At 34.1% G+C, this 17,231-nt stretch overlaps 1 long non-coding RNA gene across 1 annotated transcript in view; it reads right to left on the reverse strand.

The window, feature by feature from the left end:
* The window catches only part of LOC103350851 (uncharacterized), a 36,823-nt gene extending 20,137 nt beyond the window's left edge, over window positions 1-16,686 (reverse strand). The window contains exon 1 of the long non-coding RNA XR_007909515.2: window positions 16,615-16,686. This is a non-coding gene — a long non-coding RNA (uncharacterized lncRNA). The remainder of the gene's footprint in view (window positions 1-16,614) is intronic.
* Between the last annotated feature and the right edge of the window lie 545 nt (window positions 16,687-17,231).

Here is a 17,231-nt window from a genome sequence, read left to right on the forward strand (position 1 = left end):
AGCCTTGGACTTCTTAAATTCGTTGAACATTTGAACCCACTTTCTTGACTTCCACAATTCAATGAACAGAAAACGAAAGTCCAATACGCTTGTAAGTGTAAGCTCCTGAGTTAGGAACTGCTGAGTTATTTTAATTGTCAATTTTTGTGTCAACCTGGCTATTCCATGGTTCCTCAACATTTAGTTAAACACCAGGGAAGATGTCAATGTGAAAATATTTTTTAGATGAGATTTATACTTGAATCAGTAGACTTTGAGAATTCTTCATACTTTGGGTAGACTTCATTTAATCAGTTGAAAATCTAAAAAGAAGAGACAAAATGGTAGATCCTGATGGAAGAGGGAATTCTGCTTCCAGATTGCATTTGTGTTAAAGCTGCAACGTCAGTTCTTTCCTGGGTCTGCGCTGTGAAGCCAGATAGGAAGTTTTCAGACTTATTAGTCACGCAATCATGAATTAACTCTACATTTTTCTATTTATTTATATATGTATGTATATACACATATATACACAAGTTCTAATGGTTAGTTTTATCTGCAGAATTCTAATATATTTGTTGCACTTTTCTATATAAAATATTAAGACAAATTATGTGAAAATGGGACTATGTAAGCATGGGTAATATTTACAAACTCATATAAAACACAGACACATGTGCACACAGACACACACTCTAATCACACGATCTTTATTCCTTATTTTCAGATATTGCAGGCTATATTCACATTACTATTGCTTGAAGAGTATTACTTGGAAAGTTTAATTTGTAAGATATAAAATTCAGTCATTTCTGTAATCATCTAGATTACCTATATTTTTGGAACTCCTAATCCGGATGTATCTAATCTGGCTATAATTTCTTATCTCCCTTTAAAATCTGAGCAATGGCATCTGTACCTGTTAATAGTTTTGCTTTATTCTGCCAATCAGACACGTATCTATCACTTTTAATGTGGATTAAAACATTGCTATTACTTCATCAAAGTATATTTTTGTAAGTTACAGATATTTCTATAAACCCATTTTTCCAATCATGAAATAGTTTTTATTTTTATGATAATTATTGACCAAATTGTCTTCCATTGCAACCCAGAGTGAAATAATGTTAAATATTTGCATATAGTCATGCCTTTAGGCTTCCATTTAAATCACTCAGAAGCATGTTTTGCTCTAATTCAAACAGTTTTAGGTAATGTACAAAGTAAAATCTGTAATATTGAATATTATTTACCTTGTAGGGTTTCCATGGAGATTGTCTGATAGAAAGCATGTACAAGGCCCACCTTACTTCCTTGCAGATAACAAATATTATAATGTAGCTGCTCTATTCTTAGCAAAGATAGTTTACAATCAAGATTGCCCATAAGAAGAATTTTGAAATTTGAGAATAGATATAAAATATATATTTGATAACATAACAGTGAAGACTTTCCATAACCAAGATAACAGAAATGAAGGAAGCTAAGAAAAGTGAACTCTATGTTGACATGGCTAAACCTTATGTATGACAGATATGATTTTAAAAAGAGAAACTGAAAGTCTGTTAATAAGAAATCGCTGAGTAGTACAGAATTTTCAGGAGTCTCAGGAAGCATGAAAAAAAAAATCCACAGCAAAGCAAAACAAAAACCACCATTTAGTTTCTTTAAAAGACAAGAGACTGGGCAGGCATTGTGCCCTAATAGGTTAAGTCCTCACCATGAAAGCCGGAATTACAAATGGGTGCCACTTCCAACCTTGCTCCCTGCTAATTCACCTGGGAAAGCAGCAGAAGGTGGCGCCTGTGCTTGGTCCCCTGCACTCATGTGGGAGATCCCCATGAAACTTCTGGCTTCTGTTTGACCCAACTCGGGATATTGAAGCCATCTGGGGGAGTGAACCAGTGGATTGAAGATTTCTCCTGTCTCTCCATCTGTATCTCTGCCTTTCAAATAAATAAAATAAATCTTTAAAAAAATAAAAAATAAATTTAAAAAATAAAAAAAGGTGAGAGATTATAATACCAAGTTTCAAGTGGAAAAAATGAAGAAAATCACTTCTAGGACAAGATATATCAGAATGAGACTACAGTTCTCAAAGAGTTAAAGTTTCAAAACTTTTCCAATGCTTGAAGAGGTTGAAAAATATATTTCCAACATATTATGAACATTCATATTAATCATGATGACATTTTGTAAAACTTTAAATTATTGCTACAATTTCACATAAAATATCTTATATCCAAATAGACATATATGAATTGACACAAAACAAAATGAAAAATATAAATAACCCAAAGATATATCCAGATATAGATTTAACCAACAAGATTTAAAAGCTACTTTTATTATTAAACTTAAAATGATAAATGGTAAGTTAAATACTTTTCAATAGAAGGAGTAATTGCAAAACATCAGTTACATGGAAACTTTTATTTATAAATAAAATATTTCAAATCTGAAATTTAATAGGTAGACTTCACTGTAGAATAATAAATGCTGTAGAGAGAATTAGTGGATTGGAAGAAGAATCAAGAAAATATGCAGTCTGAAAGCTGAGAACGATAGTTATAAATTTAAATAGAATATATACACTCTACAGGATACTATAACCATGGAAGAAATGATACTACAACCCCAGATACAATAAAAGGGACATAGGTAGAACTGTTAATTGAAGAAATAATAATGACTAATTTTCAAAATATATGATGATATATTGAAAATTTTTAATTTATGTAAATTTATTAAATATGAATTTACTTCTCAGAAGAAGTAAAGGGCTGTAAAAGAGAGAAAGTAAGCTGGAAATTCTTGGTATAATGGCAATGTCCCATTTGTTGAGACTGTTCATTTCATAATTCATTAATCTCCACACTTATGGTTGATTCTGTTTTTATGTATATGTTATGTGTCAATATTAAACCAAATAATAATAAGCCCATCATAATTTATAACGTCATTTACATTATTTTTAAAATATATATAAAATAATTATAACCTTATCAAAATTCTTTCTCTAGGAAAAAAAAACAATAAAAAAGGAGAAAAACCATTACTTAGTCAGCTATTTGTTCACAATAGTTGGTCATTTTTCCAGGTAACATTTAATATTGATGGCTTTTGCTTTATTCTCCTGAGTGCTCTTATTCTGAAGAGTTCATAAACTTCAATTGCCTGTCCTAGACTCAATGGTATTATAAACTCTTGTATTTATTATGTGATAAAGCCCCCTCAAGATCTTTTTCATCCCTTATTCTTCAGCTCCAATCCTTTCCTAATCTTTCTCCGTTACATCATCACATATCAAGAATTCCACATTTATAAACTTGTCTTCAAAACATGCACAAAATACATACTGAAAAATACATGTATTACTGTCAATAAATTACATTTTAAAGAAAGTTAAGTAATTTTAATGAGACTTCAAGTGATAATCAAGCTTAAAAACTAATCTCAAAAATAATTATAGTAATTTAACAATCTTCATTAAACTTAAAAATAAAATCTTGAACATAAGTATTCATAATAAAAGCAGAAGTTAGATGAATTAAACATTATCAATTATATGTATGATACAGAACAAGCAAGAATGAGGGGAAATTCACAATAACTTTTTACTCTAACTTGCTTTGTATCATTTTAAGCTGTTATTCTTGCACCTACTTTCAGATTAATGTAATAAATGTTGACTAAATTAAAAGGGGCAAAAGATGTTTTGATTTTTTGTTCTTTGTATTCAGGAACATGGTATGTTTGAATAGCAAATTAAGTTACCCAAATGAGATCAGCTTGGAATTCTAAAGAATCTTTTCTGATTCATGCAGAGTCATGCATTAACCACTTGAGATTTGGATAAAAGGAACTTAAGACTTTTCCTTTCTCATTTAAAGATAATTGCTTTAATAACTTACTCTCTAGTTTGTCTTCAGAAAATCGGCTTTCTAAATAAGTTCTCTATTGAAGGTCCTCAGGTGTACACAATGTCAAATTTAGTATTAACTGGAGTGTATTATCTATGATAAGAGGAAGCTCCACCTATGCTTTTATTTCACGCTTGATCTTAGCCAAAAGGCCGAGAAGTGATATGCTTATATTTCAATGCACATTTGCTGGAATATATGTAATCTCACTATCTATATTAATGACTAGATAAGAGAACTATACAAGATGACAAGTTAAAAATTTCCTCCTTTTGACATTCAAAATAAACAGTTGATTAACAATACTAAATATTAAAAATTATGTATTGTACTGAAATATATATATAATGTATCAATATATTCACATAAAGCACAATATTAATTTTGTCATTTAAATTATGTACTCAGTTGTTTCCCACAGGCAAATGCACTAGACTAACATTATAAACATTTGAGAAAATGTTACTTGATTTGAAATAATTTGCAATATCACTAACTATTGATTAGTCCTCAGCAGATTTAATAGTGGAATAAATTTAGATTTGTATAGTTTATGGTTTCTGAAACTCACTCTTTTATACATGTTTCACTGATATATGTCCAGAAAATGCAGGCTGATCCCTGGGGGCAACTCTTTCAACTATTGTGTTCTTGGTTTTCCTATCTCTGTTATGTATAACTAAGTCTCTTTTCTCTCTACTTTTTTTTATTTTAACAATGGCTAATAAGATATTTTGCTTTAACCAATGTTGTACCACTTAATTATATTTGGTTTATAAGATTGAATATCTATTAGTAAAAATGTAGCACTCCTCAAACCTATTGATAATAGTTGAATCTTCAACTGTGAAGTATATACCGTTATTTTTTAAAAAACATGTACTTATTTATTTGATTCATTTGAAATCAGAAGAAGAAACAAACATAGACACAAACAGAAATGTCTCATTCACTGATCCTATCATCAAATATCCACAACCACTAGGGCTGAGCTTGATGGACTCTGGAACTCAGGAACTCAGTCTGTGCCTCCCACATCCACGGCATAGACACAAGTACTTGAGCTGCCACCTGTTGTTTCCCTCAGTATGCAGTAGCAGAAAACTGGAATCAGGAGTGCAAGTGGGACTCAAATGTAGGCATCTTAATATAGAATGTGAGCAAGTCAAATAGGGTCTTAAACTGATAAACCAAAAGTCTTCCCACTGTAGTTGGTCTTGATTCACTGCTGTAATTTTATATAATACCTTCAAGTAACTGTATACAGGTCAGCTTTTATAGCTGGCAAAATTATTGATTAATCTAGGCTATTAATTTGTGGAAATCAATAGTTTATGTAATCTTCTGCAACAATTTGACTATTAGTGCACATTAAATATATAATGAAACACTTGTCTACACATTTTATTTTTTAAATAGCCTGGATATTTAGTGAGCCAAAGTGGCAATATTTATTATTTCAGGGTTCTAAAATGATTTTCAAATGTAATACACGCTATCAATTATACATGTATGTAAATTCAAATAATACAATTCCCTGTATTTATTGATGATGTGTTAGTAAAGTGAAAAAACATTATTTCTATTTACTGAATAATCAGGATGTGCTTATCTAATGCATGAATAGTTATCACCTAATTTATTCTTCTTTTAACACTATGATTTAAATATTATTTTGTCACATTAAAAATGAGTCATTGAATTCTAAACCTGTTGTGTATTAATAAAAAAAATTCAAATTTTTATAATTTTTCTTTGAAAAAAATTATCTTAAATAATTTTAAATCTTCTTATTAGAATACACATTACTTGTGAATTTGAGTAAAAGGATGACAAAATGAGTACTCAGACTTTCAATTTCCAGTGGATAAATACCCTGAAAACTGTGTAACAATTAAAATCATGTATCTTCCACTTCATTTTAATTCTAGGATGAACAAAAAGATAAAATAAAATCATATTTTCTTTTTTGAAAAAAGAGTTACAGACAGTGAAAGGGAGACAGAGAGAGAAAGATCTTCTATCACCTGGTTCACTCCCTAAATGGCCACAATGGACACAGCTGTGCTGATCTGAAGCCAGGAGCCAGGAGCTTCTTCCAGATCTCCCATGCAGGTACAGGGGCCCAAGGACTTGGGCCATCTTCTACTGCTTTCCCAGGCCATCACAGGGAGCTGGATAAGAAGAACAGCCAGGACTCGGACTGGCAACGATATAGAATGCCAGCACTGCAGGCAGAAGATTAACCTATTGAGCGATAGTGGCGGCCCCAATATTCTTTCTATCTTCAGTTCTCTTATAATATATTTAGTATAAAGTACAAATATATAAATGAAATGATCAGGATAGAGTATCCTACAATTGATAGATAGAAGTCGTAGTTCAGATTGTAAATACTGGAAGAGATACTCCAGGTAGGTGAACATCTTTCAAGATAAAATGAAAATATTGTGTAAGAAGACTGACAATACAATCAGCAGATTTTAATAGAAAATAAAGTTGAATAAATGTGATGTGACAGGTTATAAAATGACTTCTAAGAAACTAATGAGAAATTTAAATCTTATATAAATGTAATTGAAAGTTACGCAATACAAGGAGACTAAGATGAAAATTCAGTGATGAATTGAATGACTTTAGATGCTACTTGCGCTGAGTCTTAGTTCTACTGTTTAGCATGCATGCAGCTGCTGTAAACATTCTTTTCTTCCCGCTAGATTCCACAAAAAGCAGCTAGAAAATCAGTCTATCAATAACATGCAACTTGAAAATCATTAGTAATCTATTTCATCACTACTCTCTATCATAAAGAGTGATGGTGCCTTTGTCAGAGGTCAAATATGTGTGGGAGCTGATACATTTACCTAAATCTTCTCTTCTCAGGTCTCTTGGATGTATATCTTGTTTCTTCCCCAAGGCCTTTGAAGTTAAAAGGCAAGAAAGCTGCCAATCATGATGGTTACTATTTGAGATCAATCACCATTTTACATTTTATTTTCAGTGGATTAAATATTTTATTTCTATCAAATCTACTTTGTAACTCTTAAATACACACACACATATACACACACAGGTATGTCTTAGATCTGTAAACCAATATATATTTATGTAAGTCTGTATGGGATTATTGAGTTATATGGTAACTCCATTTTTAATATTTTGAAGAATTACCATATTGTTTCCATTTTACAGGTAAGCCAGGAACTGTGTATGAGTATGCAAGGTTTCACTTTCTGCATGCCCTTACCAATACATTTTTGTATGGTTTTTACTCATACAAAGGATGGGAGGAAGTATTATATTGTGTTTTTATTTGCATTTTTAATTTGCTGCAGGAGCTCCATTCCCAGCTAAGCCCACAACTGGACTCACTCGGGATTGAAGTGTAGTTATCACCTTTTGCTAATAAGTCTACTGCCTCATGTAAACCGGACACAGGATGGTATAAAAATAGAAGTCAAATATTCTCTAAGGTTTTTGACCCAGGCATTTATGAGAATTGTAGAAGTACATAGTTGCAGACTGTGAAGCTTTTAAATGGTATATAATTAAACTCTTCTCAAAATCAAGGAGGACGTTAGCTACTACCTGCTTGAATTGCTGATAACTAATCACATTTCCTTATTCGCCAGTTTTTTCTATTTAATCTGTATAATTGAAAGCACTTTGTATTTTTGGAGCTGTTCTAGCAGGCTATTTCTTCTCTTCTAGTGTCTTGAAGAAACTAGTTTTCCTGCATGATTAGCATAAAGATTTATCCCCACCTCTCTAATTAATATACAAAGATCTTCACCAAGTACAACTCTTGATATCATCAATTGTTCAGGCTGCTTCTATTAGAGATAAAAGGTTTTTGTTGTGGTGGTGGTTGTTGAAAACATCTTTGTCTGTTTTATTATCCAACAGAACCCCTACAGAGAAGCAGCATGGGTCCACCCCAGCAGCACTGTATTTGATTGCTCTATCACTGTATTCAGAGTATATTCTATTGTAAGTGTAATAATAAGTCTTTTTGGTAAACTATTTGCCCTAAAAAATCATCTCTGAATTTTTAACTGAAATTTCATTTGAACAAAAGAATGCTTAAATTATAATTTTCTCTGAATAGAATATGTAATTTCTTATTATTTAGTATGATTAAATATTTTTTAAATTTAAAATTTTATTTATTTGAAAGGAATTGAAATAGAGAATGCTCATCTGCTGGTTCATCTCCAGTTGCATGCAACAACCAGGGATGGGCCAGGCCAAAGTCAGGAGAACAAAACTCAATCCAGGTCTGCCTCATGCATGGTACAGACCAAATCATAGAGACATTACCTGCTGCCTCCCAGGGTGTGATTAGCAGGAAGCTGGAAGGAGTGGGGCAGGCTTCCAGCCAAGCTGTGGGCAGCCCAGGTAGTCTTCATCACTGCACTAAACACCCACCACTAAGTGTATTGACAGAATATGTGCACAAGTATTTGATTTAATAATTTTATTTAACACTAAATCAAATGGTTAAAGCAACAGGGACTTACTGAGTACATACTTGCCTCAGTTTGACTCTTCTTTCTGAGGTATAAAACTGGATGAAGTAAAAGCAGGTCTGTTGGTAGCAAAGCTATGATTGGGAAACTAAAAATTGGCACAAGAACTCTGAATTTCCACAAGCTATGGTTTCTTACAAGTCCAAATTCAATGCCAGTACAATCAGAGACAGTATATCAAGACAAGATTTCTGATATATTGAACTAATAGTAACTCTACACCAACTCGTATTCCTGAAAATAAGGAAAGTGACTGGTATACTAACTTCACTATTTAACAAATTCTTTTTTTTTTTTTTAATTTTTTGACAGGCAGAGTGGACAGTGAGAGAGAGAGAGAGAGAGAGAGAGAGAAAGGTCTTCCTTTTCCGTTGGTTCACCCTCCAATGGCCGCCGCGGCCAGTGCGCTGCGGCCAGCGCACTGCACTGATCTGATGGCAGGAGCCAGGTGCTTCTCCAGGTCCCCCATGGGGTGCAGGGCCCAATTACTTGGGCCATCCTCCACTGCACTCCAGGGCCATAGCAGAGGGCTGGCCTGGAAGAGGGGCAACCGGGACAGAATCCGGCGCCCTGACTGGGACTAGAACCTGGTGTGCCGGCGCCGCAAGGCGGAGGATTAGCCTAGTGAGCCGCAGTGCCAGCTCTATTTAACAAATTCTAATGAATTTTATAACCAAGGAGAGCCATTCATATCCCACGAATACCCTTCACCCTTGCTCCTGTGATTCTTCATGATTTCCTGGATTCCTTTTCCATTACTACAATAAGCCAACATATCAAATACATCAGATATTAATGTATTGAATTAAGTCTGAGCTACTCGTCACAGGGCAGCCAATTCACCAAGATTTGGTTCAAGGAAACAGGCTTATTCAACAGCTAATGGTCTGGGTCCAGTAATGTGGCACATCAGGTTAAGCCAGATCTTGTGAAGCTGGCATCAAATATGGACTCTGATTTGAGTTGTGGCTGCTCCACGTCTGATTTAGCTCCTTGCTAATGGCCTGAAAAAGCAATGAAAAAGACCTATGTGGTTGGGCCCCCGGTATGCCAATGAGAGACCAGGAAGAAATTCCTGACTCGGCTACTGGCTTTTGCCTGGCCCAGCTTTAGCTTTTGTGGGCATTTGGGGAGTGAACCAGCAGATGGAAAATCTTTCTCTCTCTCTCTCTCTCTCTCTCTGCCTTTCAAATAAATAAACATTTTTAAGAGGTTAGTAGTTTTGGGAGGAAAGCAGACATACCAGTATAAAAGGGCTTTTCACAGCTTTCAAATTACTAGAATTTTATGTGTTTATCTTTATTCAATTTTTATGTACTTGAGAAAAAAGCAGCAGAGACAGAGAATAAGAGAAATCATTTGCTACCACACTCTCCAAATGCATGCATTGTGACTACGCTGCCCATGTTCATAGTTAGGAACCCAGACCTCCGTCTATTTTTCCTGGTAGGTGGCAGGAGCACAAGCACTTGAGGCATCTTGTACTGCCTTCCAGGATGCAACAGCTGGATCAACAGCTAAATATGGAGCAGCCGTATTTTAACCGTCTGTTCATATCTGGGTTCTGATCATATTCGTTTGCTTACCATAGAGGAAAATATCCAAATTATAGATATTTATTGTATACTTTTCTGAATTTCTTAGATTTCAATAAAAATTAGCAAACAAAATGAAAATTGGAAGTCAAAAATATTAGGTAGTATTATTCCAACAAGATCTCTTCTACAAAATATCAGTTCTCATCTCTTAAATTTAAAAAAAAAAAAAAACTTTAATATGATTGTGGTCACATGTCATTCAAGTTTAAAGAATGAGGTATACTAATTAGCTAAAATTTCATATACTTCATTAAATAAGAAAAATGCTAGGCTGAGAAAATTAGTTTTCTTAAAATATTACCCACCTATTCATTTTATTAATAATTTATAATATAATATCTCTTTTTATACAAATATATACCTGTTAGGTTTTTTTTTATTTTCTAATTACAAATACATGCATAGACTGTGTTAATAAAATTATTTAGTTTTCCAGAAACCATGCTTTTTTTTATTCTTAATCCATATTTATCATTAAAAGCTCAGATAGAAATAAATACCTATATCAAATACAGGATTATTATCCATGTGAAGTTCTTAGATTCTTACAATCATATTTTCTGGCAATAAATAACACTACATTTACCTGTGTTATTTTACAACCCTGTAAATAGCACAACTTTGACTAGTACAACATAAGTATTAGTTGTTATACAATGAATTTGCTTATTAAATATTTCACTTTTAATTGTCTTAAATATCTTGAACTTTTCACTTTTAAAATTTATCAACATGATCATGAAACCCTTTACTCAAAATAAGCATTTAAAATCTGCTTTGTAAAGCATTCATAGATTTGACAATTACCAGGGATTTCAATTTCTACTACTATATGACCATAAAAATGAGCACTTTTTGAGTTATTTGAGAAATATCTGTATTTATGAACACTTAAAATATGATGACCAGTCAAATAAGCAAAATGAAATGACAATTGTTTGATAAGTAATTTAGAGTATGTGGCAAATGTACAATTGATAATACTCAAACATACACACTTTTTAAAGACAATAACACTAGGGTCGGCGCCGCGGCTCACTAGGCTAATCCTCCGCCTAGCGGCGCCGGCACACGAGGTTCTAGTCCCGGTTGGGGCGCCGGATTCTGTCCCGGTTGCCCCTCTTCCAGGCCAGCTCTCTGCTGTGGCCAGGGAGTACAGTGGAGGATGGCCCAGGTGCTTGGGCCCTGCACCCCATGGGAGACCAGGAAAAGCACCTGGATCCTGGCTCCTGCCATCGGATCAGCGCGGTGCGCCGGCCACAGCGCGCTGGCCGTGGCAGCCATTGGAGGGTGAACCAACGGCAAAGGAAGACCTTTCTCTCTGTCTCTCTCTCTCACTGTCCACTCTGCCTGTCCAAAAAAAAAAAAAAAAAAAAAAAAAGACAATAACACTAAATCAACCTAATTAAATGAATCAGTATTAGCAAAAGTGGTAACAAAATTTCTCATCTGGCTCAAATACCAACAGGAATGGGTTTTTAAAACACTTTTTTATATCTTGATTTTTGGTTTAGTACCAAGATAACATCAAAGATGTGAATTCCAATGTTATTCTAATGATCAAGAAAATGTCAGTTTATACTTTATTTGTTAATTTAAGAATAAATATTGTCAAAATGGTCATTTACAGTTTGAGTGCAGAGAAATCTTTATAATCACATGTGTATAATCACACACACACACACACACATATATATATATGTTCTATATACCTTAACAAATTAAAAAAAATTGCTCTACTCCCATGATTTGAAAACATTAATAAATAATTTGTATTAAATACATTGATTTTTATGAATAGACCACATTGTCTCTATTACATTGTATGATAACATGCTGAAATAATAAGGTTTAATTAGAAAAATGTAAAGCTAAAAACAGTGATTTAAATACAAAAGTGGCCTATTTCTGACAGATTTATAAAAAGATACATTCCAGATCACCTTAGTAACACAATACCTTCAAGCCTTTGAGCTTCTGCAAAGAAAAATAAATAAGAACACTGTTTTTTCCCTTAATTATTGATAATTGATATTAATTTACACCAGTTTGTTAAATCTTCTAGTTACCTTGAAGTTTTCTCTTATTGAATGAAGAGCTTTGTTATAATGACAAGTACAAATATTTACTAAGATATTATTTTTGGGTGATGTTTGTTTTTCATGGAAATCATCTTTGAAATGCTCATGTTTAGTGGTTTCTCATTGTTTGTCTGTCTCCATGGATAGTGTAACCAATTCCTGAGGCAGCAAGATAAGGAAAATATCCAAACAACATTGGTTCTTCAGATCTGATGATGTTGGTGAGTCAACATGCCCAAGTGTGACTCTCTGTGAAATGCTTTATTACTTAATTTATCTATTTAATTATACTTTATAAATTATCACTCATCAATATTGATGGAGCATTTGATATGTATCCAGGGCCAGATCATGGCAGAGACAATTAAGTATGTTACCCATTACACGTTGTTTTTATTATTTATTAGAGTCTCCAAACGTTTACACCGATTGTTGTTAAGTAAATTATACTTTCTCTGGCAAAGATGAAAGAGAGAGATAGAGGGGAAAAGAGAAAGAGGAGGAGGAGGAGGAGGAGAAAGAAAGGAGGAAAGAGAGAGAGAGAGAGAGAGAGAGAGAGAAGGAGAGAGAGAGAACCAAGCTTTTGGCTATTTTGTAATATATTCGGCTAGTCAGTTGAAATTAAATTTTTTTTTAATTTTTTTGCCAGGCAGAGTTAGACAGTGAGAGAGAGAGACAGAGAGAAAGGTCTTCCTTCCCTTGGTTCAATCCCCTAATGGCTGCTACGGCTGGTGCTGCGCTGATCCGAAGCCAGGAGCTGGGTACTTCCTCCTGGTCTCCCATGCTGGTGCAGGGCCCAAGCACTCGGGCCATCCTCCGCTGCACTCCCAGGCCACAGCAGAGAGCTGGACTGGAAGAGGAGCAACTGGGACAGAATCTGGCGCCCCAAATAGGACTAGAACCCCGGGTGCGGGCGCCACAGGCGGAGGATTAGGCAAGTGAGCCACGCCGGCGGGGAAATTAAATTTAACAATATAATTAGATGGTATTTACTAAAAACAAATTACTTTTGAAATATTGCTTTATATATATATATGTCAAATATATATGTCATATATATATATATATATGTCAAAGTACTTGCTTCAAAAGCTTGTGAAAGAGGGGCTGCCTTTGCGACCCAGCAGTTAATGCTGCTGTCTGAGAGGCCAGCAATGCATATAGATATGGATTCATGTCCCAGCTGCTGCACTTCCAATACAGCTCCCTGCTAATTGCCTGGGAAAAGCGGCAGAAGATGGACCCCCGTCATCCATGTAGGAGACCCTGATAAAGCTCCTGGCTCCCAGCTTCAGTCTGGCCCTACCCTGGTCATCACAGCCATCTGGGGATTGAACCAGCCGTTGGAAAATCTCTGTCTTGCGCTCTCTCACTGTAACTCTGACTTTCAAAATAAATGAATAAATGTTTTTATTTATTTATTTATTTATTTTTTATTTTTTGACAGGCAGAGTGGACAGTGAGAGAGAGAGACAGAGAGAAAGGTCTTCCTTTGCCGTTGGTTCACCCTCCAATGGCCGCCGCTGCAGCCGGCGCACCGCGCTGATCCGATGGCAGGAGCCAGGATCCAGGTGCTTTTCCTGGTCTCCCATGGGGTGCAGGGCCCAAGCACCTGGGCCATCCTCCACTGCACTCCCTGGCCACAGCAGAGAGCTGGCCTGGAAGAGGGGCAACCGGGACAGAATCCGGCGCCCCGACCGAGACTAGAACCCGGTGTGCCGGCGCCGCTAGGTGGAGGATTAGCCTATTGAGCCACGGCGCCGGCTCATGAATAAATGTTTTTAATAAAATATGAAAGAAAGTGATGAGACAAGAATGAGAGGAAAATGGCAACTTCTTTAGCACTAATTATAGCACTTTAAAAAACACCGCAAGTGTTAATGCATTAATATATGATCATATTACTCCATGAGAATTTTAGTAATGAAACAGGCTTCCTCTTTGACATCTACATATGCTAATGTGTTTGTGTGGTGTGTGTATGGGGATGTATACTAGATTATTTACCTTTCTGTGTTCTTTATATGTTTTGGATCAGCTTCAGATCAAAATTTAATAATTTGAATTCAAAGAGTAACATCTCAAGTTTGATTGTATCATAGTTGTTTTCTACATCATAACCTTAGAGCATAAGATTTTAAAGTGTTTCCAAATGCAACAAGTAGACATCTTAATTCAATCATCATGGAACCAAAGCCCTTTTACTTAATGAATGACAAATTCATTAAACCAATACCCTTTATCAGTTACATTTTTACATTAGCTTGTTATTTTATTATAAAGCTGAATGGATTATCCAAGTAGGAGGTAGTTGTGTTAAAATTTAAAGATATCAAAATTATTATTTTTTCTGTATTCATGTATGCACTATCTTCACAGACTGTTTAAATACTGTGCTTACTTGTGACTTAAAAATAGGATCAAAATAGTAGCTGCCTACCATATCCATTTACAATTATTCAAGTTATTTCTCTAGAAACTCAATCCCATAAAATAAGTTCTGCAAACATTTTATTTCTGACCTAACAGTACCTTTCATGGTATATTTAAACACACTTTATTGGTATAATTAAACACTGTTACTCAAAAACACTCAGGTTGCTTGTATTTTATTTTATAGTATTGGCAAAATAACTTTCCCAGATCACTATCACCCACAAACAGTGACCCCATGGTATTTCTGAAATTCATCATGGTCTTAGAACTTGGCATTCTCTCTGCAGATATCTGCCTGGTCTATTCCCTCAACTTTAATACCATTCTGCTCAAATATATTTTTATCAGCAAGGACTTTCTTGATAGCCCTCAGATTGTCAGTATCCATACTGCTTCCAAAGAACAAGATTGTGTGCATGTATGTCATCTGTGTTAATATATTATAGGTCAACTTTATGGTAAAAATAATGAGTCATAAACAAAGCATTTTGAAAATTAGGAAACATTAATATGAGTTTCATAAAATTTACGAAAGCAGTGTATGAGTCCTTAACTGCAATGAAGACCTTTTGTTTAACTATCTCTTCAACTACTTGCAAAAAATGACATATTCACATAATATTTAGTTGTGATAACCATAATTTATTTTTAGTAGCAAAAGATAAGGGACAATATAACTGATTCCTAGCTATTTCTTCTGTGAATTTCCTATTGATAAAATTCTCTGCTCAAATATTATGTGTAAGTAATTCCAACATTTTACGCTACTAATTTTATAGTCATGCTGAACTATGGCCTTTTCCTTTCTTTGTTGAATTTTTTATGGCGCATTAACCCTTGACTGTAATTTAGATTAAATATGCTATCTCAAAAAGAAAAAGTATAAAAATTGGTGAGATATTTGATTAATTTGAACTTATTGTATTATATGAAATAAGGAAGATTTCCAAATTTTTATTCTTCAAATGATTAGTAACCCATTGCAGTATTACCTTTTCTCCCCAATGTCACCTTAAAGTGTAAATATCACCATAAACTGTAGAATAAATTTTTCCATATGTTTGAGTTAGTCAATGTATTACTCTATTTCCTTTAAAAATCTGCATGCTTGTATTCTAGTAAGCAAAACTATTAGTTTAATCATTCCTTTCTTTATTTCCTGTTTCACTGTACATTTACATTTTATGTGAATTTTACAATACACTTTTGTATGAGTACAATTATATTAAATTGTTTCATTAATATAATAACTGACATATACAACATTGAATTTTTCTCTGTAAAACATTTCCAATTATCCAACTTATTTAAATTGTATGTTTTCATCAATAAAATTTCAAAGCTTTTCTGCTAAAGTACTTGTTATTCATTAGAAGAAAGTGTGTGTGAGCATGAGTGTTTGTACTACTAATTTAATAATTTTAATTGCTATTACAACTACAATTAGTTTCATTTGTTAAATGTTAGGGCTAGTTATTGTTCATGCAGTTAAAATTTATTGCTGGTTGTATATATTCTGTGACAATTAATCCTACTCACATTTATAATTATTTACATTAATATTTATCACATGCTTATATTGTTGATTTTCCAAATACCTAACCTCACTATATAAAATAATGATAAATGTGTGTCATTTCTATTGTTTTAGTTGATTTCTTTCCCTTGAATAAGCTGGTAATTTAGAAATATATTCAGAATATTCCTAGTATTAATATGATTTAATCTTGATTTGTGCTTCTGGGTTTTGAACATGTAGATTTTAGTTTTACACACAGAAATAGAAAAATGAGATCAAGAGAGTGAGAGCAAGAAAAAGTGTGAAGAACAAAGTGGATCTAATGAACAGAGGGAAACAGTAGGAAAAGAAACAAAGAGGGAGAGTGAAAGGGAAAAGAAGAGGAAAAAGAGAAAGAGACACAGAGAGATATTTATGAGAGGACTTTTTAAATTACTTTATGTTGAATTTTTCAAACAAGCCTTAAGCCATCAGTGAGCACAACACATAAAAAGTTTAGAAAGTTTTCACCTATCACTATGTGTCAGGATATTTTCTGACCCTCCTTACATTTGCATGTTGCATGAGTCTTTATCTGCCAAACCCGATGACATCCGCCTGGTGGGTGCCAAGTAGGAGTGTATTCAGGATTCTGTTTACTCACTGTTCTCGTGGTGATAGCACCTGCATGCAGCTAAAGAACTGTGGTCATGGGTGAAAGAAGGAGGAAGATGATGTTATTTAAACAGGCTGTAATGGAAAGATGGAGATATCTTTGCAGACAGATGAGATCAGCACAATTGGATGATGTTCCCAGGGCTTGAAACAATCATGTTACGTCCTGCCATCATCTCAGCAAAAAAGAATAGAACTTAGTTTTATCTTTCAGACATGGTGCACACTAGTAACAGTTGAAATTTGTTTTTCTCTTAAGGAGTTAACTTAGATTCCTGCTAATCTTTAACATCCAAGGATTTTTTAAAACTTGGAAAAAGAAAGGATACAAAATCACTTGATGACTCAACTTAGGGCAGTTGATTGGAGGGGTTACTTCACATGTGGTTTCCAGGTTTTCAATTCTGGTAAATTTCAAGATTCCATAAGGTAAATACTGGAATTAGATAGGGCATGGGAAGCTGAAGAGCTAGTTTTTCTGCACTTCCTATGGCTTTAAATCAAGAGGATAA

This window comes from Oryctolagus cuniculus, chromosome 8 (genome assembly GCF_964237555.1).
Source record: "Oryctolagus cuniculus chromosome 8, mOryCun1.1, whole genome shotgun sequence".
Classification (NCBI taxonomy): domain Eukaryota; kingdom Metazoa; phylum Chordata; class Mammalia; order Lagomorpha; family Leporidae; genus Oryctolagus; species Oryctolagus cuniculus.